The sequence below is a fragment of the Pongo abelii genome, chromosome X (assembly GCF_028885655.2).
Source record: "Pongo abelii isolate AG06213 chromosome X, NHGRI_mPonAbe1-v2.0_pri, whole genome shotgun sequence".
Lineage (NCBI taxonomy): Eukaryota > Metazoa > Chordata > Mammalia > Primates > Hominidae > Pongo > Pongo abelii.
Window position 1 is genome coordinate 56,523,017 of NC_072008.2, and position 27,358 is coordinate 56,550,374.

The window sequence follows — 27,358 nt, forward strand, 5'->3', positions numbered from 1 at the left end:
GTTGGGAGCAAGAATAGAAGCAGAAAGACCAGTGAAGGACTGGTTACATTAGTTCCAACAACAGATGTTGGGTCCTAGAACTAGAGTGGTAGTGGAATCAATGAAGAGAATGGGGCATTTTTATATCTATAATATCTGAATAGTGACACCTGATGTCTATATCTATGTCGGATATTTAGACATAAAGTCTGGAACATAGAAGAGAGGTCAGGGATAGAAATTTAGATTTGGTATTCATCTAATGTTATTGCATGAGATTCAAAGGGAGAGGGTATAAAGCAGAGGGTTGACATGTTCTCACATGTAAGTGGGAGCTAAGCATTGGGTACACATGGACATAAAAATGAGAACAATAGGCACTGAGGACTACCAGAAAGGGGAGGGGGGAGTGGGACAAGGGCTGAAAAGCTACCTATTGGGCACTATGCTCACTACCTGCCTGATAGGATCATTTGTACCGCAAACCTCAGCATCAGACAATACACCAAACTAACAAACCTGCACATATACACCCTGAATCTAAAATAGAAGTTGAAAGTGTAAAACAAAAAAAGAAATGCAAAAAAGCAAAATTAAAAAGAAGAGTGTTGAAACGTGGGTGGTGTGCAGGTTCAAAATGTCTCAAAGATACACCTAAAAATTGAGTTATTTGCTAATGTTAAAAATTATCGAATATTTCACAAAGATCCAGATTTCTGATTTCTCCTAGAAAATCCAAAGATCTGACAATAGTGGGGCTCAAATCTCACTAGCCCCTTAAGAAAAGCCCCCTCCCAATTTTCCCTTTTAGAGTCACAGGCACATCATTTTTCTGATTCTCTAAGGCATAAATACCTTAGAGAAACCTTTGCTTTTTTATATTTTTATAAACTTTAGAGACTTCTATTAATTTTTTAAATGCTGAGTACTTCATGTAATTCAAAAGATGCATTGTTAGGCACTGGGTTCACCAAATATCTTTGCTCTACTTGAATGTTGGGCAGGAGGTCCACTTAGAGTAAAGACTCAGTCTTCTCTGTTGTACATAGCCCTGGAACATGAACTGATTTTAAATTTTGCAGTCTCTTCAAGTCAAATGGCCATGTACAAAATGTCTTCCTTAGCCCTAGGCTGATGGCAAGGTCATCCTGACTTAGCTATGAGTGAACAGAAAGGAGAAGGAGATAGAGCCTTTAGTGAAGGTTCCTTAACACCTTCACCTCAGATGAAGTTCATAATAGATGAATCTGGAGCTTTATTTCCAGAAAAGCAGATGTTTTTCTCCCTGCCCTAACCTTAGCCCACCACAACCCACTCCTACTGACATGGATGCTTATTTTTTAAAACTCACAATAATTTTAAGAACTTAAATGCTGCTTTGATGTCATTTTTATGTGAAAGCTATCTGAAGGCAAAGAAGCTTTGGTATTTACATTAACTCCAGCACCTGGTACAACACCTGGGATGTAGTTTGTATTTTTGTCAAACGAGTAATGTATCATCTATATCAATGAAGGAAAGGCAAGCTATCAGGGATGGATGCTTGGGGACCCCTCCCCAGACCTGCTGTGTTGCATGCTTTTGGCCTGTAGTTCCTCAAAAATAGTCTCTGTTTGGTTTCCATTATGCAACCTCCTGGCTGCCCTCCTATCCCTGAGCTACTCTCACTAGGACTCTTTCTTCTCTTCCTCTTTATGTGTCAAAAATACCTGTTTCATCCAGAATTGCAATCATCTAAAGACTTGACTAGGATTACAGGATCTCCTTCCAAGATGTTTTACCTACATGGTTGCTGAAAGGAGGGTTTATTGCTGATAATTATTATTAATCATATTAATATAAAACTGTAATAAGTTCAACAAAGAAAATATATTGTTATAAAATGCTAAAATGGATGATTTGCCTTCCTCAGAAGGTCAGAGAAGGCTTGACTTCTAAAGGATTAGTAATCTAGGCTAAACCAGGACAGAGCAGCATTCCAGAAAAAAGGGAACATCATAGGCAAAGACTATATGGAGCAGGAGGGAGTATGGTAAAAATAAGAACTCTAAGAAGTATAATATAGCTGTTGCTGAGAGAACAAAGGAATTAGAAGCAAGTCGGGGCTGAAGACACAGAGGTAGGGCCAAACAGTGTAGGGATTTGTATGTCTTGGTAAAGACTTTGGGTTTTATTCTAAGAGTAATGAGAAGGCCCATTCGAAAGGTTTAAGTAAGTTAGGGATGTAGTCTTTTTTTCTCACTTAACGGCATCACTCTGGCTGCTTATAAAGAATACAACTATAGATGTATTCTCTATAAGAGAATGGGGATGGAATATGAGAAGCCAGTTAAGTGGTTACTGCAAGTACAGACAAGAGTGTATTGGATTAAAGTAGAAGAAGTAGAAATGAAGAGAAGTGAACAGACTTGAGAAAGGTATAGAAAGTAAAACTGACAGCACTTGGTGATAGGTTGGATATGGGTGGTAGGAAGTATGAGAGAAGTGAGTGCCAGGATAATTCCTCTGATTTTTGGGCTTGTGTAACTGGGTGTGTGATGGTGTCCACACAAATACTGGGAACAGTGGAAAAGAACACAATGGGGGAAGAGTGCTTGGTGGGGATGTGGAGATCATGAGTTCAATTTTGAACCAGTTCAGTTTGAGGTACCTTTGAAAAAGCCAAGTAGAGAATTGGTTAAATGGATGTGAAGTTGGAATGAGAGATCTGAGTTGAAGATATAAATGTGAATAGTATTCATATACATTTGAGAATTTAAGTTCTAGGCATGCATGAGCTCTCCTTATTGGAGGGAGAAGAGAAAAGAGAAAAGGGTCTAGAACTGAGCCATAACACACCCTGGCATTTAGTGGCCCACTTTGTTAAAGCATCGTGGGAATGGATAAGTAAATTTAATCTCTAGTATGGCATATTACAAAATACAAATAATCCATTATTTTAAATTTGATTTCTTGTTTGACCCAGCAATTATGTTTTATAAATTTTTAAATTTTCTTTTTCTTTTATATCTTTTGTTTTTAATTTGGAGTTTTATTATATAGTTAGAGAACATGACTGGCCTGCATAATTTATAGTTTTAGGAATTTACAGGGATTTTCTTTGTAGCTTAATACACAATGGGTTTTTATAAATGTTATACAGACATTTGAAAAGAATATATACTCTTTATTTTTATTTCTTATTCACCTGTACTTCCAGTTGCTGTCTAAATGAATTCAACAAGGTGCTGAACCTCTAACATCCTTGTTGAATCAGATTATCTATAGGTAATTATATAAGGGGGTCATAGTGCATGGCAGATGGTACCTTTGTGTGGGATTTTCTTTGGAAGGTAGTCACTAGATATTAGAGACATAGAGAGCTTAGGCCTTGGACCTAAGCCCTGTAGACAAATGGGTCCCACTTGATGCTCTGCTGTGTAATCATAGAAGGTGGTTTTACTAGAAGATAGTGACTTATTTGAGACTTTCAGAAGAAGGGTTACCTGGGCAGTATCAGTCCCAGAGTTCTTTACTGCGCAAAGACTTAGATAATAGTAGAGGAGGGATGGCAAATACACTGTCTCAAAGTGGCACTTTTTCAATATTTTCCAAAGGTAATATATTGACATAACACATCAGTTAGAGGAAGCTGTGTGGAAATAAGTGGGTAAAACTTGGGTGGGGGTGAAGGTAGAGAGAGGGGAAGATAATCAAAGTTAGTGCTTAATTTTTTACTCTTTCTAGCACCAACCTAAAGCAGGGGCTTTACCTGCATGTCTGCACTCCTCAGAAGTTAAAACTCCTATACCTCTAAAAGATACTGTTTACTATGTATTCTAACTTCTCAGTGTGTACTAAAAGAGTTAATCCTTACTAAGCCCAACAAGCATTATACTCCTCTTCATCACACAGGAACAAGCCCAGAGAGCTTAAGTAACGTGTTTGAGCTCACATAGCATAGCATCAGAATCCAAATTCCTTAGATTGTTGAGCAATAGTTCTGAAACTTTTTGGTCTTAGAACCTTTCATACTTTTAAAAATCATTGAACACCCAAAGAGCTTTTGTGTATGTGAGTTATATTTATCAATATTTACCATAGTGGAAATACCAATGAGAAATTTCTAAAACATGTATTTATTCAAACATTTAATATGACATAAGTAAGCCAATAATATATTAACATAAATAGCATATTTTTATGAAAAATATTACAGTTCCCAAAACAAATTAGGCTTAAGAGTAACATTACCTGGGCATGGTGATGCATGCCTATAGCCCCAGCTACTGGGGAGGCTAAGTCAGAATAATCACTTGAGCTCCAGAGTTTGAAATGAGCTATGATTGCACCACTGCGCTCTTGCCTGGGGAACAGAAAGAGACTCGTCTCAAGAAAAAAAAAAAAAGAGTAGCTTTGTCTTACATTTCAGCAGAGCTCTTTAATGTCTAGTTTAAAAGAAGACAGAAGGATTCTCATACATGTCTCTGCATTCAATCTGTCACAATCTGTTGTTTTGGCTCAAACATATGAAGAAAATATGGCTTTAAAAAGATATGTACTTCCAACACTGTGTTGAATAAGAGTAGTGAGAGAGGGCATCCGTATCTCGTGTCAGTTTTCAATCAGGCAGGAGAAAGAAATAAAGGGTATTCAATTAGGAAAAGAGGAAGTCAAATTGTCCCTGTTTGCAGATGACATCATTGTATATCTAGAAAACCCCATCATCTAAGCCCAAAGTCTCCTTAAGCTGGTAAGCAACTTCAGCAAAGTCTCAGGATACAAAATCAATGTGCAAAAATCACAAGCATTTCTGTACACCAATAACAGACAAACAGAGAGCCAAATCATGAGTGAACTCCCATTCACAATTGCTTCAAAGATAATAAAATACCTAGGAATCCAACTTACAAGGGATGTGAAGGACCTCTTCAAGGAGAACTGCAAACCACTGCTCAGTGAAACAAAATAGGATACAAAGAAATGGAAGAATATTCCATGTTCATGGGTAGGAAGAATCAATATTGTGAAAATGGCAATACTGCCCAAGGTAATCTATAGATTCAATGCTATCCCCATCAAACTACCAGTGACTTTCTTCACAGAATTGGAAAAAACTACTTTAAAGTTCATATGGAACCAAAAAAAGAGCCCGCATTGCCAAGTCAATACTAAGCCAAAAGAACAAACCTGGAGGCATCACACTACCTGACTTCAAACTATACTACAAGGCCACAGTAACAAAAACAGAGATATAGATCAATGGAACAGAACAGAGGCCTCAGAAATAATACCACACATCTACAACTATCTGATCTTTGACAAACCTGACAAAAACAAGAAATGGGGAAAGGATTCCCTATTTAACAAATGGTGCTGGGAAAACTGGCTAGCCATATGTAGAAAGCTGAAACTGGAACCCTTCCTTACGCCTTATACAAAAATTAATTCAAGATGGATTAAAGACTTTAATGTTAGACCTAAAACCATAAAAACCCTAGAAGAAAACCTAGGCAATACCATTCAGGACGTAGGCATGGGCAAGGACTTCATGTCTAAAACACCAAAAGCAATGGCAACAGAAGCCAAAATTGACAGATGGGATCTAATTAAACTAAAGAGCTTCTGCACAGCAAAAGAAACTACCATCAGAGTGAACAGGCAACCTACAGAATGGGAGAAAATTTTTGCAATCTTCTCATCTGACAAAGGGCTAATATCCAGAATCTACAAAGAACACAAACAAATTTACAAGAAAAAAACAAACAACCCCATCAAAAAGTGGTTGAAGGATATGAACAGACACTTCTCAAAAGAAGACATTTATGCAGCCAAAAAACACATGAAAAAATGTTCATCATCACTGGCCATCAGAGAAATGAAAATCAAAACCACAATGAGATACCATCTCACACCAGTAAGAATGGTGATCATGAAAAGGTCAGGAAGCGACAGGTGCTGGAGAGGATGTGGAGAAATAGGAACACTTTTACACTGTTGATGGGACTGTAAACTAGTTCAACCATTGTGGAAGACAGTGTGGCGATTCCTAAGGGATCTAGAACTAGAAATACCATTTGACCCAGCAATCCCATTACTGGATATATACCCAAAGGATTATAAATCATGCTGCTATAAAGACACATGCTCATGTATGTCTATTGTGGCTTTATTCACAATAGCAAAGACCTGGAATCAACCCAAATGTCCAACAATGATAGACTGGATTAAGAAAATGTGGCACATATACACCATGGAATACTATGCAGCCATAAAAAAGGATGAGTTCATGTCCTTTGTAGGGACATGCATGAAGCTGGAAACCATCATTCTCAGCAAACTATTTCAAGGAGAAAAAACCAAACATCATATGTTCATTTATTTATTTATTTATTTATTTTTATTTTTTTTATTAAGTATCAAACATCACATGTTCTCTCTCATAGGTGGGAATTCAACAATGAGAACACTTGGACACAGGAAGGGGGACATCACACACTGGGGCCTGTTGTGGGGTGGAGGGAGGTGGGAGGGATTGCATTAGGAGATATACCTAATGTAAATGACGAGTTATTGGGTGCAGCTCACCAACATGGCACATGTATACATATATAACAAACCTTCACTTTGTGTACATGTACCCTAGAACTTAAAGTATAATAAAAATAAAATTAAAAAAATAAAAAGATATGTACTTAGAAAACGTAGTATCTTTTTTTAAACTTCAACTTTTATTTTAGTTATAGGAGATACATTATAGATTTGTTACATTAGAATATTGCATGATGCTGAGGTTTGGAATACAAATCTCATCACACTGGTAGTGAAGACAGTCACTGATAGGTAGTTTTTTAACCCCCACCTCGTCCTTGCACCCTCTAGTAGTCCACAATGTCTATTGTTTCCATATTTATTTCCATGTGTGCTCAATACTTAGGTCCTACTTATAAGTGAGAACATGTGGTGTTTGAGTTTCTGTTACTGCATTAATTTGCTTAAGATTATGGCCTCCAACTCCATCCACGTTGCTCTAAAGAACATGATTTCATTTTTATGGCTGCATTGTATTCCATGACATATATGTGTCACATTTTCTTTGTCCAATCTACCATTGATGGGCACCTAGATTGATTCCACGTCTTTGCTATTGTGAATAGCACAGTTGCAAACATTCAACTGCATGTGTCTTGTGTCTTTTTGGTAGAATAATTTGTTTTCATAACATTTTAAATAATTGTTTATATTCTTTGATGTTACATCAAAATTTGAAAAGCAGCAATTTCTTTTTTGTTTGTTTGTTTATGCTTTTAAGTTCAGGTGTACAAGTGTAGGTTTGTTACATAGGTAAACTTGTGTCATGAAGGTTTGCTGTACACATTATTTCATCACCCAGGCATTAAACCTAGTACCCATTAGTGATTTTTCCTGATCCCCTTCCTCCTCCCACCATCCACCCTCCAATAGGCCCCAGAGTATGTTGTTCCCTTCTGTTTGTCCACATGTTATCATCATTTAGCTCACACTTATAAGAGAGAACATGACATATTTGGTTTCCTGGTCCTGCCTTAGTTTGCTAAGTATAATGGCCTCCAGCTCCATCCATCGCCCTTCAAAGGACATGATCTTGTTCTTTTTTTTTTCTTTATATACTTTAAGTTTTAGGGTACATGTGCACAATGTGCAGGTTAGTTACATTTGTATACATGTGCCATATTGGTGTGCTGCACCCATTAACACATCATTTAACATTAGGTATATCTCCTAATGCTATCCCTCCCCCCTCCCCCCACCCCACAACAGGCCCTGATGTTCCCCTTCCTGTGCCCATGTGTTCTTATTGTTCAATTCCAACGTATGAGTGAGAACATGTGATGTTTAGTTTTTTGTCCTTGCGATAGTTTGCTGAAAATGATGGTTTCCAGCTTCATCCATAACCCTACAAATGACATGAATTCATCCTTGTCATGAGGATGCTATAAAGACACATGCTCACGTATGTTTATTGTGGCACTATTCACAATAGCAAAGACCTGGAATCAACCCAAATGTCCAACAATGATAGACTGGATTGAGAAAATGTGGCACATATACACCATGGAATACTATGCAGCCATAAAAAAGGATGAGTTCATGTCCTTTGTAGGGACATGGATGAAATTGGAAATCATCATTCTCAGTAAACTATCACAAGAACAAAAAACCAAACACCGCATGTTCTCACTCATAGGTGGGAATTTGTTGTGTCTCTATTTCCTTCAGTTCTGCTCTGATCTTAGTTAATTCTTGCCTTCTGCTAGCTTTTGAATGTGTTTGCTCTTGCTTCTCCAGTTCTTTTAATTGTGATGTTAGGGTGTCAGTTTCAGATCTTTCCTGCTTTCTAATGTGGGTATTTAGTGCTATAAATTTCCCTCTACACACTGCTTTGAATGTGTCCCAGAGATTCTGGTATGTTGTGTCTTTGTTCACATTGGTTTCAAAGAACATCTTTATTTCTGCCTTCATTTCATTATGTACCCAGTAGTCATTCAGGAGCAGGTTGCTCACTTTCTATGTAGTTGGACGGTTTTGTGTGAGTTTCTTAATCCTGAGTTCTAGGTGGATTACACTGTGGTCTGATAGATAGTTTGTTATAATTTCTGTTCTTTTACATTTGCTGAGGAGTGCTTTACTTCCAACTATGTTATCAGTTTTGGAATAAGTGTGGTGTGTTGCTGAGAAGAATGTATATTCTGTTGATTTGGGGTGGAGAGTTCTGCAGATGTCTATTAGGTCTGCTTGGTGCAGAACTGAGTTCGATTCCTGGATATCCTTATTAACTTTCTGTCTCATTGGTCTGTCTAATGTTGACAGTGGTGTGTTAAAATCTCCCATTATTATTGTGTGGGAGTCTAAGTCTCCTTGTAGTCTCTGAGGACTTGCTTTATGAATCTGGGTGTTCCTGTATTGGGTGCATATATATTTAGGATAGTTAGCTCTTCTTGTTGAATTGATCCCTTTACCATTATGTAATGGCCTTCTTTGTCTCTTTTGATCTTTGTTGGTTTAAAGTCGGTTGTATCACAGACTAGGATTGCAACCCTTGCCTTTTTTTTGTTTTCCATTTGCTTGGTAGATCTTCCTCCATCCCTTTATTTTGAGCCTATCTGTGTCTCTGCACATGAGATGGGTCTCCTGAATACAGCACACTGGTGGGTCTTGACTCTTTATCCAATTTGCCAGTCTGTGTCTTTTAATTGGAGCATCTAGCCCATTTACATTTAAGGTTAATGTTGTTATATGTGAATTTGATCCTGTCATTATGATGTTAGCTGGTTATTTTGCTCGTTAGTTGATGCAGTTTCTTCCTAGCCTCGATGGTCTTTACAAGTTGGCATGTTTTTGCAGTGGCTGGTACTGGTTGTTCCTTTCCATGTTTAGTGCTTCCTTCAGGAGCTCTTTTAGGGCAAGTGTGGTGGTGACAAAATCTCTCAACATTTGCTTGTCTCCAAAGTATTTTATGTCTCCTTCACTTATGAAGCTTAGTTTGGCTGGATATGAAATTCTGGGTTGAAAATTCTTTTCTTTAAGAATGTTGAATATTGGCCCCCACTTTCTTCTCACTTGTAGCATTTCTGCCGAGAGATCATCTGTTAGTCTGATAGGCTTCTCTTTGTGGGTAACCCGACCTTTGAATGTTGGCCTGCCTTGCTAAATTGTGGAAGTTCTCCTGGATAATATCCTGCAGAGTGTTTTCCAACTTGGTTCCATTCTCCCCATCATTTTCAGGTACACCAATGAGACATAGATTTGGTCTTTTCATATAGTCCCATATTTGTTGAAGGCTTTTTACATTTCTTTTTATTCTTTTTTCTCTGAACTTCTCTTGTCACTTCTTTTCATTCATTTGATCTTCCATCACTGATACCCTTTCTTCCAATTGATCAAATCGGCTACTGAGGCTTGTGCATTCATCATGTAGTTCTCGTGCCTTGGTTTTCAGCTCCATCAGGTCCTTTAAGCACTTCTCTGCATTGGTTATTCTAGTTAGCCATTCGTGTAATTTTTTTTCACAGTTTTTAACTTCTTTGCACCATGGGTTCGAACTTCCTCCTTTAGCTCAGGCAGTTTGATCATCTGAAGCCTTCTTCTCTCAACTCATCAAAGTCACTCTCTATCCAGCTTTGTTCCATTGCTGGTGATGAGCTGCATTCCTTTGGAGGAGGAGAGGCACTCTGATTTTTAGAGTTTCCTGTTTTTCTGCTCTGTTTTTTCCCTCTCTTTGTGGTTTTATCTACCTTTGGTCTTTGATGATGGTGACGTACAGATGGGGTTTTGGTGTGGATGTCCTTTCTGTTTGTTAGTTTTCCTTCTAACAATCAGAACCCTCAGCTGCAGGTCTGTTGGAGTTTGCTGGCATTCCGCTCCAGACCCTATTTGCCTGGGTATGAGGAGCAGAGGCTGCAGAACAGCGGATACTGGTGAGCAGCAAATGTTGCTGCCTGATCGTTCCTCTGGAAGTTTTGTCTCAGAGGAGTACCTGGCCATGTGAGGTGTCAGTCTGCCCCTACTTGGGGGTGCCTCCCAGTTAGGCTGCTCGGGGGTCAGGGACCCACTTGAGGAGGCAGTCTGTCCGTTCTCAGATCTCCAGCTGCGTGGTGGGAGAACCGCTACTGTCTTTAAAGCTGTCAGACAGGGACATTTAAGTCTGTGGAGTTTTCTGCTGCCTTTTGTTTGGCTATGCCCTGCCCCCAGAGCTGCAGTCTACAGAGGCAGGCAGGCCTCCTTGAGCTGAGGTGGGCTCCACCCAGTTCAAGCTTCTTGGCTGCTTTGTTTACCTACTCAAGCCTCAGCAATGGTGGGCGCCCCTCCCCTAGCCTCGCTGCTGCCTTGCAGTTTGATCTCAGACTGCTGTGCTAGCAATGAGCAAGGCTCCATGGGTGTAGGACACTCCAAGCCAGGTATGGGATATAATCTCCTGGTGTGCCGTTTGCTAAGACCATTGGGAAAGTGCAGTATTAGGGTGTGAGTGACCCGATTTTCCAGGTGCCGTCTGTCACCCCTTTCTTTGACTAGAAAAGGGAATTCCCTAACCCCTTGCCCTTCCCATGTGAGGTGATGACTCGCCCTGCTTCAGCTCACACTCGGTACGCTGCACCCACTGTCCTGCACCCATTTTCTGACACTCCCCAGTGAGATGAAGCCAGTACATCAGTTAGAAATGTAGAAATCATCCTTCTTCTCTGTCACTCACACTGGGAGCTGTAGACTACACCTGTTCCTATTTGGCCATCTTGGCTCCACCCCCACGATCTTGATCTTTTTTATAGCTTCATAGTATTCCATGGTGTATATGTACCATATTTTCTTTATCCATTCTATCATTTTGCGGCATTTAGGTGGATTCTGTGTCTTTGCTATTGCAAATAGTGCTGCAGTAAACAGATGCATGTATGTCTTTATAATAGAATCATTTATATTTCTTCAGGTATGTGCCCAGTAATTTAATTGCTAATTCAAATGGTATTTCTGTCTTTAGGTCTTTGAAGAATTACCGCACTATCTTCCACAATGCTTCAACTAATTTACACCCCACCAACAGTGTATAAGCATTTCTTTTTCTCCACAACTGCACCAGCATCTGTTATTTTTTTGACTTTTTAATGATAGTCATTCTGACTGGTGTGACATGGTATCTAACTGTGGTTTTCATTTGCATTTCTGTAATGATAAGTGATGTTGAGGTTTTTTTGACATGATCTTTGGCTGCATTTATGTCTTCTTTTGAAAAGTGTCTTTTTATGCCCTTTGCCCACTTTTTAATGGAGTTGTTTGTTTTTCTCTTGCACATTTTTTGCATTCCTTATAGATATTGGATATTAGACCTTTGTCAGATGCATAGTTTACAAAAATTTTCTCCCATTCTGTAATTTTGTTTACACTCTTGATAGTTTCTGTTGCTGTGCAGAAGCTCTTTAGTTTAATGAGATTTCATTAGTTGATTTTTGCTTTTGTTGCAGTTGCTTTCAGGAATTATAGTTCTTTGTCACTAAATCTTTGCCCACTCCTATGTCCTCAATGGTATGGTCTAGGTTGTCTTCCAGGGTTTTTATAGTTTTGGGTTTTACATTTAAGTCTGTAATCCATCTTGAGTTAATTTTTGTATATGGTATAAATAAGGATACCAATTTTGATCTTCTGAATATGGATACCCAGTTATCCCAGCACCACTTCTTTAACAGGAAATTCTTTACTCATTGCCTGTTTTGTCAGATTTGTCAAAGATCAGATAGTTGTATGTGTGCGGTCTTATGTCTGGGTACTCTATTCTGTTCCACTGGTCTATGTCTCTGTCTTTGTACCAGTACCATCCTGTTTTGGTTACTGTAGACTTGTAGTATAGTTTAGGCAGTGCAATGCCTCCAGCATTGTTCTTTTTGCTTAGAATTGTCTTAGCTATTCAGGCTCTTGTTTGGTTCCATATGAATTTTAAAATACTTTATTTAGTTCTGTGAAGAATCTCAATTTCAATTTAGTAGGAATGGCATTAAACCTATACATTGCTTTGGGCAGTATCTGCAAAGACAGATTTGAAGCAAACCAGGGGTGGAGGCAGTCCCCCAGCACAGCACAGCACAGCTGCTCTGCAAAAACATGGCTAGACAAGTAGTAATTTCTTAAAGCTTGGTTAAAATGTGTATTGTGAAACAATATCAGTGAGCTTTTCATAATCTGTTACATTAAAATCCATTGGTCTATCTTGCATTTTAAATGGATCTTTTTCCTATGCATGATTTCATAATATCACCACGTTGGTGACTTAAAAAATTTTGGTTCACTCAGTTGTGTGGGTCTTCAAACCGTTGTCATGTTTCATTGTACAATAACAAAAAAAAATCTGTCTGGGCATGGTGGCTCATGCCTGTAATCCCATATTTTTGGAGGCTGAGGTGAGGATTGCTTGAGGGCAGGAGTTTGAGACTAGCCTGGGCAACATAGTGAGACCTCATTCAAGAAAAAAATAAATTAAAAAATTAGCCAGACATGTTTCTACATGCTGGTAGTCCTGGCTACTTGGAATGCTGAAGTGGAAGAACTGCTTCAGCCTAGGAGTTCAAAGCTGTAGTGAGCTATGATTGCACCACTAAACTCCAGCCTGGGTGACAGAGTGAGACCCTGTCTCAAAAAAAAAAAAAAAAAAAAAGCCTTCTTGAATATCACCACGAATCTGTTCAGAAAACCATTTTAAGTTTTAAGAAGACTTCTGCCACATAGAGGCAGATACGAGTTTTTCAAAATTATAACTTTTGCTTGAAAAATCAAATTTTATTTTTGGTTAAATCTCTATCAAAGACCCAAATTTGAATAACCACAATTTGCCTCCCAGTTGCTCTTTCAGGTAAAACAGCATTCAATAAAAATAGCATCTAGGTCTACCTATACCCCAAAAATCATATAAGTGCTTTATTTTTTTTTTGAGACAATTGCACTTCAGTGTACAGAAGAAGTTCTTCTGGCCATATAGAATATTAAAAAGACTTTTACTTAATAGTTAATATTTAATAAAATTAGTACTTTATATAGTTTCATCAAGGTATTCTTAAGTGAAACTGACGTTTTTAAAACTAAAATGTATGATATTCTTCTATATAACATCTAGTAGTTCACTTTGCTGCTGCCTTGATTTGTCCTAAGGTGCCAACAGTTTAATTGACCATTGCTCTTTCACCATCAGGACAAGTATCAATGCAGTGAAGAAGGCACATAATGTCTTCATATTATTGTAAAAATATTGTTTGGTCTTATGGACCCCTGAAAGTGTCTTGGAGATCCTGGGATATTTGCAGATACATTAAGAACCACTCATGTAGCAATAAAAATGAATGGAATTTGTGCTATAAATCCTGCTTTTAATGGACATGTGGCATCTACAGATGGAGTAGCATATAGTGTTATTCTGTATATGCCAACTTTAAAGGTGAGTCCCATTTTCATTCAGGGCTCTTTAGTGTCCCAAGATTTCCTGTTCATTTACACTGTAGGAAACTGTCAGACAGATTGTGCAGCTTTACTGATAACTGACCTGCTAATAACAGCAGTAGGTGTTCCCTAGGAGTGTGATTTGTTTTCTGGGGAGAAATCATTTGTTAGCAGGCTGGGTTGAAGCCTACTATAGAGATGCTCCAGATGTGACTATTGCCAGGCTTTAAGAAACAATTTCTATTAACTGAGAACCCGAGAGGCCTATCCAAGGATTTCATGCTTGCAATCAAGTGTCTATGAGTTCTGATGCATGTGTTTGGGAACACGATGTGTGCAAAAGCCATATGTGTTCCATTTTCTGGCCACTCTAAAAGGACAATGAGTGAATCTCTCCCTCATGATCTGAGACAAGAAATAATGCTGCAGAAGGTAATGGAGTTGCCACACGTGACACATTGCTTTATTTTTTCTTCTTTCTTTTGGGCATGGGGATGGAGTCTTGTTCTGTCGTCTAAGCTGAAGTGCAGTGGCACTATCTAGGCTCACTGCAACCACCGCCTCCTGGTTCAAGCGATTCTCCTGCCTCAGTCTCCCGAGTAGCTGAGATTACAGGCCTGTGCCACCATGCCCAGCTACCTTTTGTATTTTTAGTAGAGACGGGATTCCACCATGTTGGCCAGACTGTCTCAAACTCCTGAACTCAAATGATCTGCTCGTCTATGCCTCCCAAAGTGCTGGGATTATGGTACAAGCCACCACGTCTGGCCCACACTACTTTCTAATTTGAGCTCTTCTCCAGTGCCCTCTAATCAAAGAGACTGCGAAATGGATTAACTCTACAGTATTGGCTGGAAGAACATATCACTGTTAAGCTTCATTCATGATGCTTGGCTTCAAGAGAGCCAACTAGGAAACCCCCTGAGAGTGAAATAGTGAACCTGTGGACTCCAGCTAAAGGACTACTGGGGAATTACATGATTGTTGCAGTCCTATTTAATAAGAGTAGTTGATGACAGTGATTGAGCCCTTACCATGACAGGCACTGTGGCTGAACATTTGCTGTGTATATTTATGTATGCAATGTATATGCATAATTTAATTCTCACAGTAAAATATCCCAGTTCAGGCAATCTTTTTGTAGAATCACATTTTAAAATGTACTACCTCTTGATGACCTGTGGAAGTTTTAAAAAAAAATCAAATATATATTACTTAGCAGATTTTAAATGAGCAAACCAAAGTGGATAAATTATTTCCATCCCATATTCAGATATTTTTAATGCTGAATTTTCATAGCAAATACCACAGGATACCCATAAAGGGAGCTATATCGCCACATATTTTTCCACCAGTGGAGATTTTTATCAATTTGAAAGGCTGCCCTGAGGAATTTAAAGAACACAATTTTTTCCAATAAACAATGGAAAATTGGTGAAAGTCATAAATCTCATGAAAATGTGTATTTTTCTTGATAATGTCACAATTTTAGGCAAAATTTTTTTAGGCTTCTAAATAGTCTCCTCAAAAAACTGTTAGAACTGATGAACAAACTCAGTAAACAAAGTCAACAAACAAGAATCAGTTGCATTTTCATACACTAACAATGAATTATCCAAAAAGAAATTATGAAAGTAATTCTATGGACAATAGTATCAAAAAGAATATAACTTAGCATAAATTTAACCGAAATAAAATATCTGTGCACTGAAAACTGTAAGACATTGATAAAAGAAACTGAAGATGACAAAAATAGATGGAAAGATATCCCATGTCCATGGGTTAGACAAATTAATATTGTTAAATTGTTTATGACTTTTTACACATAAACAGAAAAAAATAGTCTTTTTTATTATTATACTTTAAGTTCTAGGGTACATGTGCACAACGTGCAGGTTTGTTACCTATGTATACATGTGCCATGTTGGTGTGCTGCACCCATTAACTCGTCATTTACATTAGGTATATTTCCTAATGTTATCCCTCCCCCCTCCCCCACCCCACGACAGGCCCCAGTGTGTGATGTTCCCTGTCTTGTGTCCAAGTGTTCTCATTGTTCAATTCCCACCTATGAGTGAGAACATGCGGTGTTTGGTTTTCTGTTCTTGGGGTAGTTTGCTGAGAATGATGGTTTCCAGCTTCATCCATGTCCCTACAAAGGACATGAACTCATCCCTTTTTATGGCCGCACACTATTCCATGGTGCATATATGCCCAAATTAATAAGGTAGCACAAAAGACCCTGAATAGCCAAAGCAATTTTGAGCAAGAACAAGCTGAAGACAACATATTTCCTGATTTCAAGCTGTATTGCAAAGCTCTAGTAACAAAATAGTATGATACCAGCATAAAAACTGTCTTCTATAGCAGTCAGAGACATGAGGCCCCCTTTCAAGGCCCTAGCTTCTGGATGACATTTCTAGCCACACTCTGTGCCAGAAGGGAAACTGCTGCCTTAAAGGGAATGACCTGGTCCTGGCAGGATCCATCTCCTGGTGACTAAAGAGCCCTTGATCCATGAATAATCAGAGGTAATACCCAGGTAGTAACCCATAGACCTTGGGTAAGACTCAGATTGACCGGCTTCAGATGAGACTCAGCACATTCCCAACTGTGGTGGCTACAGGAAGACACTCTTTTTGCTTGATAAAGGTGGAGGGAAAAGTAAAGGGGACTTTGTTTTGCACCCTAGGTAGCAGCTTGGCCACAGGAGGATAGAGCGGCAAGTTTGCTCTTGGGGTCCTTGATTCCAGTGAAAGTCCAGAAATGCTCTTGCATGGCATTTCTGGACTTGCCTTGGGCCAGAGTGGAGCCCACTGCCCTGAAAGGTGTGTCTCAGCATAGTCATAAGCTGACTGAAGAGCCCTTGAACCTTAAGAGAACATAAGAAGTAGTCTGGCAGTACTCTCTGTGGACCCGTGATAGTGGTAGCCATGGAGTTAGGCTCCTCTGGCTGTAGAAAGGAAAGAGAAGATTGGAAAGGACTGTGTCTTGTGTTATGAGTGCCAGCTCAGCTGCAGTATAATAGAACATGAGGTGGACTTCTAAGTTTTTTTGACTCCAGTCCCTGGCTCCTGCATGGCATCTCTGGACCCAGCAGGGGCCTGGGGGAACTCGCTACCGTGAAAGGAAGGACACAAGCACGGCTGGTTTTGCCATCTTCTGATTGTAGTGCCCCAGGGCCTTTTGTGAACATAGGTAGTAGCTAGGTACTGGCTCAAGTGGGCCTTGGTTTAGACCCAGTGTTGTGCTGGCTTAAGGTCTGACGAGCAGAGTCTCAGTGGTGGTGGCCACTGGGATGCTTGTGTCACCCCACCCTCAGTTGCAGGTCGATCAGAACAAAGAGAGAGACTTTGCTTGGGAGAAAGTAAGGGAAGTACACAAGAGTCTCTGCCTGGTAATCATAGAATTTTTCTGTATCTTATTCAAAAACATCAAGATGGTACATTTATTAGTCTAGAAAAACCACACCATTAGTGGACTTGGGGCGCCCACTAATGCAAACATAACTTAGATCACAACAACCAAGTCCATTCGAATACCTGGAAAGCTTTCCCAAGCAGGAAGGGTATAAACAAACATGTGAATATTACAATAAATACCTAACTCTTCAATGCCCAGAACTGACAAATATCCACAAGCATGAAGACCATCCAGGAAAACATACACCTCACCAAATGAACTAAATAAGGAACCAGGGACCAATGCTGGAGAAACAGAAATGTGAACTTTCAGAAAGAGAATTGAAAATCGTTACTTTGACAAAACTCAAAAAAGTTCAAGGTAACACAAAGAAAGAATTCAGAATTCTATCAGACAAATGTAACAAAGAGATTGAAATAATTTAAAAGAATCAAGCAGGAGTTCTGGAGCTAAAAAATGCAGCCTAGTGAGAAAGTCATCAGTCTTTTTATAGCAGAATTGATCAAGCAGAAGAAATAATTAGTGAGCATAAAGACAGGACATTTAAAAATATACAGTTAGAAGAGTCTAAAGGAAAAAGAGTTAAAAACAATGAAGTAACACATAGAGGATCTAGAAAATAGCTTCAAAAGGGCAAATCAATATTGACCTTAAAGAGGAAGTAGAGAGATAGGGGTAAAAAGTTTATTCAAAGGAAAAATAACAGAGAACTTCCCTAAACTAGAAAAAGATATCAGTATACAAGTACAAGTAGGCTATAGAATACCAAGCAAATTTAACCCAAATAATCCAATCTCAAGGCATTTAATCAGAAACTCTCAAAGGTCAGGGATGAAGAAAGCATCCTAAAAGCAGCAGGAGAAAAGAAACAAATAACATGCACTGGAGCACCAATATATCTGGCAGCAGACTTTTCAGTGGAAACCTTAAAGGACAGGAGAGTTCATTCTTCAGTCAGAAAGAAAAGGATGTTAATGAGCATTAAGAAATGATCTGAAGGTACAAAACTCACTGACAATAGTAAGTCTGTAGAAAAACATAGAATATTATACTCCTGTAACTGTGGTGTCTAAACTACTATATCTTTAGTAGAAAGACTAAACAAAGAATTCATCAAAAACTAATAACTACAATAACTTTTCAAGACATAGACAGTACAAAAAGATAGAAACAACAAAAAGTTTAAAACGAAGGGCCCGAAGTATAGAGTTTTTATTAGTTTTATTTTTTATTATTTTCTGTTTATGAAAACAGTGTTAAGTAATTAGATTTAGATAATAGGTTATAATATAGTATTCTTTTATTATACTTTAAGTTCTAGGGTACATGTGGACAACGTGCACGTTTGTTACATATGTAAACATGTGCCATGTTGGTGTGCTGTACCAATTAACTCGACATTTACATTGGGTATTTCTCCTAATGTTATCCCTCCCCCTCCCCCCACCCCACAACAGGCCCTGATGTGTGATGTTCCCCACCCTGTGTCCAAGTGTTCTCATTGTTAAATTCTCACCTATGAGTGAGAATATGCGGTGTTTGGTTTTCTGTCCTTGCGATGGTTTGCTCAGAATGATGGTTTGCAGCTTCATCCATAACCCTACCAAGGACATGAACTCATCCTTTTTTATGGCTGCATAGTATTCCATGGTGTATATGTGCCACATTTTCTCAATCCAGTCTATCATTGATGGACATTTGAGTTGGTTCCAAGTCCTTGCTATTGTGAATAGTGCCACAATAAATATACGTGTGCATGTGTCTTTATAGCAGCATGATTTATAATCCTTTGGTTATATACCTAGTAATGGGATGGCTGGGACAAATGGTATTTCTAGTTCTAGATCCTTGAGGAATCACCACACTGTCTTCCACAATGGTTGTACTAGTTTACAGTCCCACCAACAGTGGGACTGTGTACATATTTCTCCACATCCCCTCCAGCACCTGTTGTTTCCTGACTTTTTCATGATCGCCATTCTAACTGGTGTGAGATGATATCTTATTTTGGTTTTGATTTGCATTTCTTTTTTTTATACTTTAAGTTTTATGGTACATGTGCACAAGGTGCAGGTTAGTTAAATATGTATAAATGTGCCATGTTGGTATGCTGCACCCATTAACTCATCATTTAACATTAGGTATATCTCCTAATGCTATCCCTCCCGTTTCCCCCAACCCACGACAGGCCCCGGTATGTGATGTCCCCCTTCCTGTGCCCATGTGTTCTCTTTGTTCGATTCCCACCTATGAGTGAGAACATGCAGTGTTTGGTTTTTTCTCCTTGTGATAGTTTGCTGAGAATGATGGTTTCCAGCTTCATCCATGTCCCTACAAAGGACATGAACTCATCCTTTTTTATGGCTGCATAGTATTCCATGGTGTATATGTGCCACACTTTCTTAATCCAGTCTGTCGTTGTTGGACATTTGGGTTGGTTCCAGGCCTTTGCTATTGTGAATAGTGCCACAATAAACATATGTGTGCATGTGTCTTTATAGCAGCATGATTTATAATCCTTTGGGTATATACCCAGTAATGGGATGGCTGGGTCAAATGGAATTTCTAGTTCTACATCCCTGAGGAATCGCCACACTGACTTCCACAATGGTAGAACTAGTTTCCAGTTTCACCAACAGTGTAAAAGTGTTCCTATTTCTCCACATCCTCTCCAGCACCTGTTGTTCCCTGACTTTTTAATAATCGCCGTTGTAACTGGTGTGACAAAATCAAAAACTGGTATGGTTTTGATTTTCATTTCTCTGATGGCCAGTGATGATGAGCATTTTTTCATGTGTCTTTTGGCTGCATAAATGTTTTCTTTTGAGAAGTGTCTGTTTATATCCTTTGCCCACTTTTTGATAGGGTTGTTTTTTCTTGTAAATTTGTTTGAGTTCTTTGTAGATTCTGGATATTAGCCTTTTGTCAGATGAGAACATTACAAAAATTTTCTCCCATCCTGTAGGTTGCCTGTTCACTCTGATGGCAGTTTCTTTTGCTGTGCAGAAGCTCTTTAGTTTAATTAGATCCCATTTGTCAATTTTGGCTTTTGTTGCAATTGCTTTGGAGCTTTAGACATGAAGTCCTTGCCCATGCCTACATCCGGAATGGTATTGCCTAGGTTGTATTGTAGGCTTTTTATGGTTTTGGGTCTAACATTTAAGTCTTTAATCCATCTTGAATTAATTTTTGTATAAGGTGTAAGGAAGGGATCCAGTTTCAGCTTTCTACATATGGCTAGCCGGTTTTCCCAGCACCATTTATTAAATAGGGAATCTTTTCTCCGTTTCTTGTTTTTGTCAGGTTTCACAAAGATCAGATGGTTGTAGATATGTGGCATTATTTCTGAGGGTTCTGTTCTGTTCCATTGGTCTGTATCTCTGTTTTGGTACCAGTACCATGCTGTTTTGGTTACTGTAGCCTTGTAGTATAGTTTGAAGTCAGGTAGCTTGATGCCTCCAGCTTTGTTCCTTTGGCTTAGGATTGACTAGGCAATGCGGTCTCTTTTTTGGTTCCATATAAACTTTAAAGTAGTTTTTTTCAATTCTGTGAAGAAAGTCATTGGTAGCTTGATGGGGATGGCATTGAATCTATAAATTACCTTGGGCAGTATGGCCATTTTCATGATATTGATGCTTCCTACCTATGAGCATGGAATGTTCTTCCATTCGTTTGTATCCTCTTTTATTTCATTGAGCAGTGGTTTGTAGTTCTCCTTGAAGAGGTCCTTCACATCCCTTGTAAGTTGGATTCCTAGGTATTTTATTCTCTTTGAAGCAATTGTGAATGGGAGTTCACTCATGATTTGGCTCTCTGTTTGTCTGTTATTGGTGTATAAGAGTGCTTGTGATTTTTGCAGATTGATTTTGTATCCTGAGACTTTGCTGAAGTTGCCTATCAGCTTAAGGAGATTTTGGGCTGAGACGATGGGGTTTTCTAGATATATAATCATGTCATCTGCAAACAGGGACAATTTGACTTCCTCTTTTCCTATTTGAATGCCCTTTATTTCCTTCTCCTGCTTGACTGGCCTGGCCAGAACATCCAACACTATATTGAATAGGAGTGGTGGGAGAGGGCATCCCTGTCTTGTGCCAGTTTTCAAAGGGAATGCTTCCAGTTTTTGCCCATTCATTGTGATATTGGCTGTGGGTTTGTCATAGATAGCTCTTTTTATTTGGAGATACGTCCCATCAATACCTAATTTATTGAGAGTTTTTAGCATGAATTGTTGAATTTTGTCAAAGGCCTTTTCTGCATCTATTGAGATAATCATGTGGTTTTTGTCTTTGGTTTTGTTTATTTGCTGGATTACGTTTATTGATTTTCGTATGTTGAACCAGCCTTGCATCCCAGGGATGAAGCCCACTTGATCATGGTGGATAAGCTTTTTGATGTGCTGCTGGATTGGGTTTGCCAGTATTTTATTGAGGATTTTTGCATCGATGGTAGTCAGGGATATTGGTCTAAAATTCTCTTTTTTTGTTGTGTCTTTGCCAGTCTTGGTATCAGGATGATGCTGGCCTCCTAAATTGAGTTAAGGAGGATTCCCTCTTTCTCTATTGATTGGAACAGTTTCAGAAGGAATGGTAGCAGCTCCTACTTGTACCTCTGGTAGATTTCGGCTGTGAATCCTTCTGGTCCTGGACTTTTTTTGTTTGCTAGGCTATTAATTATTGCCTCAATTTCAGAGCCTGTTATTGGTCTATTCAGAGATTCAACTTCTTCCTGGTTTAGTCTTGGGAAAGTGTATGTGTCCAGGAATTTATCCATTTCTTGTAGATTTTCTAGTTTATTTGCATAGAGGCATTTATAGCATTCTCTGATGGTAGTCTGTATTTCTGTGGCATTGGTGGTGATATCCCGTTTGTCGTTTTTTATTGTGTCTATTTGATTCTTCTCTCTTTTTTTCTTTATTAGTCTTGCTAGCGGTCTATCAATTTTGTTAATCTTTTCAAAAAACCAGCTCCTGGATTCATTGATTTTTTGAAGGGTTTTTTGTGTCTGTATTTCCTTCAGTTCTGCCCTGATCTTAGTTATTTCTTGCCTTCTGCTAGCTTTTGAATGTGTTTGCTCTTGCTTCTCTGGTTCTTTTAATTATGATGTTAGAGTGTCAATTTTAGATCTTTCCTGCTTTCTCTTGTGTGCATTTATTGCTATAAATTTCCCTCTACACACTGTTTTGAATGTGTCCCAAAGATTCTGGTATTTTGTGTCTTTGTTCTCATTGGTTTCAAAGAACATCTTTATTTCTGCCTTCATTTCATTATGTACTAAGTAATCATTCATGAGCAGGTTGTTCAGTTTGCATGTAGTTGAGTGGTTTTGAGTGAGTTTCTTAGTTCTGAGATCTAGTTTGGTTGCATTGTGGTCTGAGAGACAGTTTGTTGTACTTTCTGTTCTGTTACATTTGCTGAGGAGTGCTTTACTTCCAACTATGTGGTGAGTTTTGGAATAAGTACAGTGTGGTACTGAGAAGAATGTATATTCTGTTGATTTGGGGTGGAGAGTTCTGTACATATCTATTAGGTCCATTTCGTGCAGAGCAGAGTTCAATTCCTGGATATCCTTATTAACTTTCTGTCTCATTGATCTGTCTAATGTTGACAGTGGGGTGTTAAAGACTCCCATTATTATTGCTTGGGAGTCTAGGTCTCTTTTAGGTCACTCAGGACTTGCTTTATGAATCTGGGGGCTCCTGTATTGGGTGCATTTATATTTAGGATAGTTAGCTCTTCTTTTTGAATTGATTCCTTTACCATTATGTAATCGCCTTCTTTGTCTCTTTTGATCTTTGTTGGTTTAAAGTCTGTTTGCTCAGAGACTAGGATTGCAACCCCTGCCTTTTTTTGTTTTCCATATGCTTGGTAGATCTTCCTCCATCCCTTTATTTTGAGCCTATGTGTGTCTCTGCACATTAGATGTATTTATTGAATGCAGCTCCCTGATAGGTCTTGACTCTTTATCCATTTTGCCAGTCTGTGTCTTTTAATTGGAGCATTTAGCCCATTTACTTTTAAGGTTAATATTGTCATATGTGATGTGAATTTGATCCTGTCATTATGATGTTAGCTGGTTATTTTGCTCATTAGTTGATGCAGTTTCTTCCTAGCCTCCATGGTCTTTACAATCTGGCATGTTTTTGCAGTGGCTGGTACCAGTTTTTCCTTTCCATGCTTAGTGCTTCCTTCAGGAGCTCTTTTAGGGCAGGCCTGGTGGTGACAAAAATCTTTCAGCATTTGCTTGTCTGTAAAGCATTTTATTTCTCCTTCACTTCTGAAGCTTAGTTTCGTTGGATATGAAATTCTGGGCTGAAAATTCTTTTCTTTAAAAATGTTGAATATTGGCCCCCACTCTCTTCTGGCTCATAGAGTTTCTGCTGAGAGGTCATCTCTTAGTCTGATAGGCTTCCCTTTGTGGGTAACCCGACCTTTCTCTCTGGCTGCCCTTAACAGTTTTTCCTTCATTTCAACTTTGGTGAATCTGACAAATATGTGTTTTGGAGTTGCTCTTCTTTGGGAGTATCTTTGTTGCGTTTTCTGTGTTTCCTGAATTTGAATGTTGGCCTTCCTTGCTAGACTGGGGAAGTTGTCCTGGATAATATCCTGCAGAGTGTTTTCCATCTTGGTTCCATTCTCTCCGTCAATTTCAGGTACACCAATCAGACGTAGATTTGGTATTTTCACATAGTCCCATATTTCTTGGAGGCTTTGTTCGTTTCTTTTTATTCTTTTTTCTCTAAACTTCTCTTCTAACTTCATTTCATTCATTTAACTTCCATCACTGATACGCTTTCTTCCAGCTGATCAAATCGGCTACTGAGGCTTGTGCATTAGTCATGTACTTCTCATGCCTTGGTTTTCAGCTCCATCAGGTCCTTTAAGCACTTATCTGCATTGGTTATTCTAGTTAGCCATTCGTGTAATTTTTTTTTCATGGTTTTTAACTTCTTTGCCATGGGTTCGTACTTCCTCTTTAGCTCAGAGTAGTTTGATTGTCTGAAGCCTTCTTCTCTCAACTCGTTAAAATCATTCTCTGTCCAGCTTTGTTCCATTGCTGGTGAGGAGCTGCATTCCTTTGGAGGAGGAGAGGTGCTCTGATTTTTAGAGTTTCCAGTTTTTCTGCTCTGCTTTTTCCCCATCTTTGTGGTTTTACCTACCTTTGGTCTTTGACGATGGTGATGTACAGATGGGGTTTTGGTGTGGATGTCCTTTCTGTTTGTTAGTTTTCCTTCTAAGAGTCAGGAGCCTCAGCTGCAGATCTGTTGGAGTTTGCTGACAGTCCGCTCCAGACCCTATTTGCCTGGGTATGAGCAGCAGAGGCTACAGAACAGCAGATACTGGTGAGCAGCAAATGTTGCTGCCTGATCCTTCCTCTGGAAGTTTTGTCTCAGAGGAGTACCCGGCCATGTGAGGTGTCAGTCTGCCCCTACTTCAGTGTGCCTCCCAGTTAGGCTGCTTGGGGGTCACGGACTCACTTGAGGAGGCAGTCTGTCCGTTCTCAGATCTCCAGCTGTGTGCAGGGAGAACCACTAATCTCTTCAAAACTGTCAGATAGGGACATTTAAGTCTGCGGAGGATTCTGCTGCCTTTTTTTTTGACTATTCCCTGCCCCCAGAGGTGGAGTCTAAAGAGGCAGGCAGGCTTCCTTGAGCTGCGGTGGGCTCCACCCAGTTCTTTCTTCCCAGCCACTTTGTTTACCTACTCAAGCTTAGGCAATGGCCTGCACCCCTCCCCCAGCCTGAGTGCCATCTTGCACTTTGATCTCAGACTGCTGTGCTAGCAATGAGCGAGGATCCGTGGGCATAGGTCCCTCCAAGCAAGGTGTGGTATATAATCTCCTGGTGGGCTGTTTGCTAAGACCATTGGAAAAGTGCAATATTAGGGTGTGAGTGACCCTATTTTCCAGGTGCCATCTGTCACCCCTTTCTTTGACTAGGAAAGGGAATTCCCGGACCCTTGCACTTCCTGGGTGAGGTGATGCCTTGCCCTGCTTCGGCTCACGCTGGATGCCCTGCACCCACTGTCCTGCACCCACTTTCTGACACTCCCCAGTGAGATGAACCCTGTACCTCTGTTGGAAATGCAGAAATCACCCTTCTTCTGCTTCACTCACGCTGGGAGCTGTAGCAATTTGCATTTATCTGATGGCCAGTGATGATGAGCATTTTCTCCTGTGTCTGTTGGCTGCATAAATGTCTTCTTTTTAGAAGTTTCTGTTCATATCCTTCACCCACTTTTTGATGGGGTTGTTTGATTTTTTCTTGTAAGTTTGTTTAGTTCTTTGTAGATTCTGGATATTAGCCCTTTGTCAGATGAGTAGATTTCAAAAACTTTCTTCCATCCTGCAGGTTGCCTTTTCACTCTGATGGTAGTTTGTTTTTCTGTGCAGAAGCTCTTTTTTTTTTAAGTTTTTTTTTTTATTATACTTTAAGTTTTAGGGTACATGTGCACAATGTGCAGGTTAGTTACATAGGTATACATGTGCCATGCTGGTGGGCTGCACCCATTAACTTGTCATTTAGCATTAAGTATATCTCCTACAGCTATCCCTCCCCCCTAACCCCACCCCACAACAGTCCCCAGAGTGTGATGCTCCCCTTCCTGTGTCCATGTGTTCTCATTGTTCAATTCCCACCTATGAGTGAGAATGTGCGGTGTTTGGTTTTTTGTTCTTGCGATAGTTTACTGAGAATGATGATTTCCAATTTCATCCATGTCCCTACAAAGGACATGAACTCATCCTTTTTTATGGCTGCATAGTATTCCATGGTGTATATGTGCCACATTTTCTTAATCCAGTCTATCATTGTTGGACATTTGGGTTGGTTCCAAGTCTTTGCTATTGTGAATAGTACCGCAATAAACATACGTGTGCATTTGTCTTTATAGCAGCAAGATTTATAGTCCTTTGGGTATATGCCCAGTAATGGGATGGTTGGGTCAAATGGTATTTCTAGTTCTAGATCCCTGAGGAATCGCCACACTGACTTCCACAAGGGTTGAACTAGTTTCCAGTCCCACCAACAGTGTAAAAGTGTTCCTATTTCTCCACATCCTCTCCAGCACCTGTTCTTTCCTGACTTTTTAATGATCGCCATTCTAATTGGTGTGAGATGGTATCTCATTGTGGTTTTGATTTGCATTTCTCTGATGGCCAGTGATGATGAGCATTTTTTCATGTGTCTTTTGGCTGCATAAATGTCTTCCTTTGAGAAGTGTCTGTTAATGTCCTTTGCCCACTTTTTGATGAGGTTGTTTGTTTTTTTCTTGTAAATTTGTTTGAGTTCATTGTAGATTCTGGATATTAGCCCTTTGTCAGATGAGTAGGTTGTGAAAATTTTCTCCCATTTTGTAGGTTGCCTATTCACTCTGATGGTAGTTTCTTTTGCTGTGCAGAAGCTCTTGAGTTTAATTAGATCCCATTTGTCAATTTTGGCTTTTGTTGCCATTGCTTTTGGTGTTTTAGTCAGGAAGTCCTTGCCCATGCCTAGGTCCTGAATGGAATTGGCTCAGTTTTCTTCTAGGGTTTTTATAGTTTTAGTTCTAACATATAAGTCTTTAATCCATCTTGAATTAATTTTTGTATAAGATGTAAGGAAGGTATCTATTTTCAGCTTTCTACATATGGCTAGCCAGTTTTCCCAGCACCATTTATTAAATAGGGAATCCTTTCCCCATTTCTTGTTTTTGTCAGGTTTGTCAAAGATCAGATGGTTGTAGATGTGTGGTATTAACTCTGAGGGCTCTGTTCTGTTCCATTGGTATATATGTCTGTTTTGGTACCAGTACCGTGCTGTTTTGGTTACTGTCACCTTGTTCTATAGCTTGAAGTCAGCTAGCCTGATGCCTCCAGCTTTGTTCTTTTGGTTTAAGATTGCCTTGGCATTGTGGGCTCTTTTTTGGTTTCGTATGACTTTTCAAGCAGTTTTTTTCCAATTCTGTGAAGAAAGTCATTGGTAGCTTGATGGAGATGGCATTGAATCTATAAATTACCTTGGGCATTATGGCCGTTTTCACGA

The 27,358-nt window shown here is 39.3% G+C and overlaps 1 protein-coding gene across 1 annotated transcript in view; it reads left to right on the forward strand.

Moving 5' to 3' along the window:
• Positions 1-27,358, forward strand: part of KLF8 (KLF transcription factor 8) — a 373,193-nt gene that overhangs the window by 240,575 nt on the left and 105,260 nt on the right. The gene's annotated exons all lie outside the window — the stretch shown is intronic.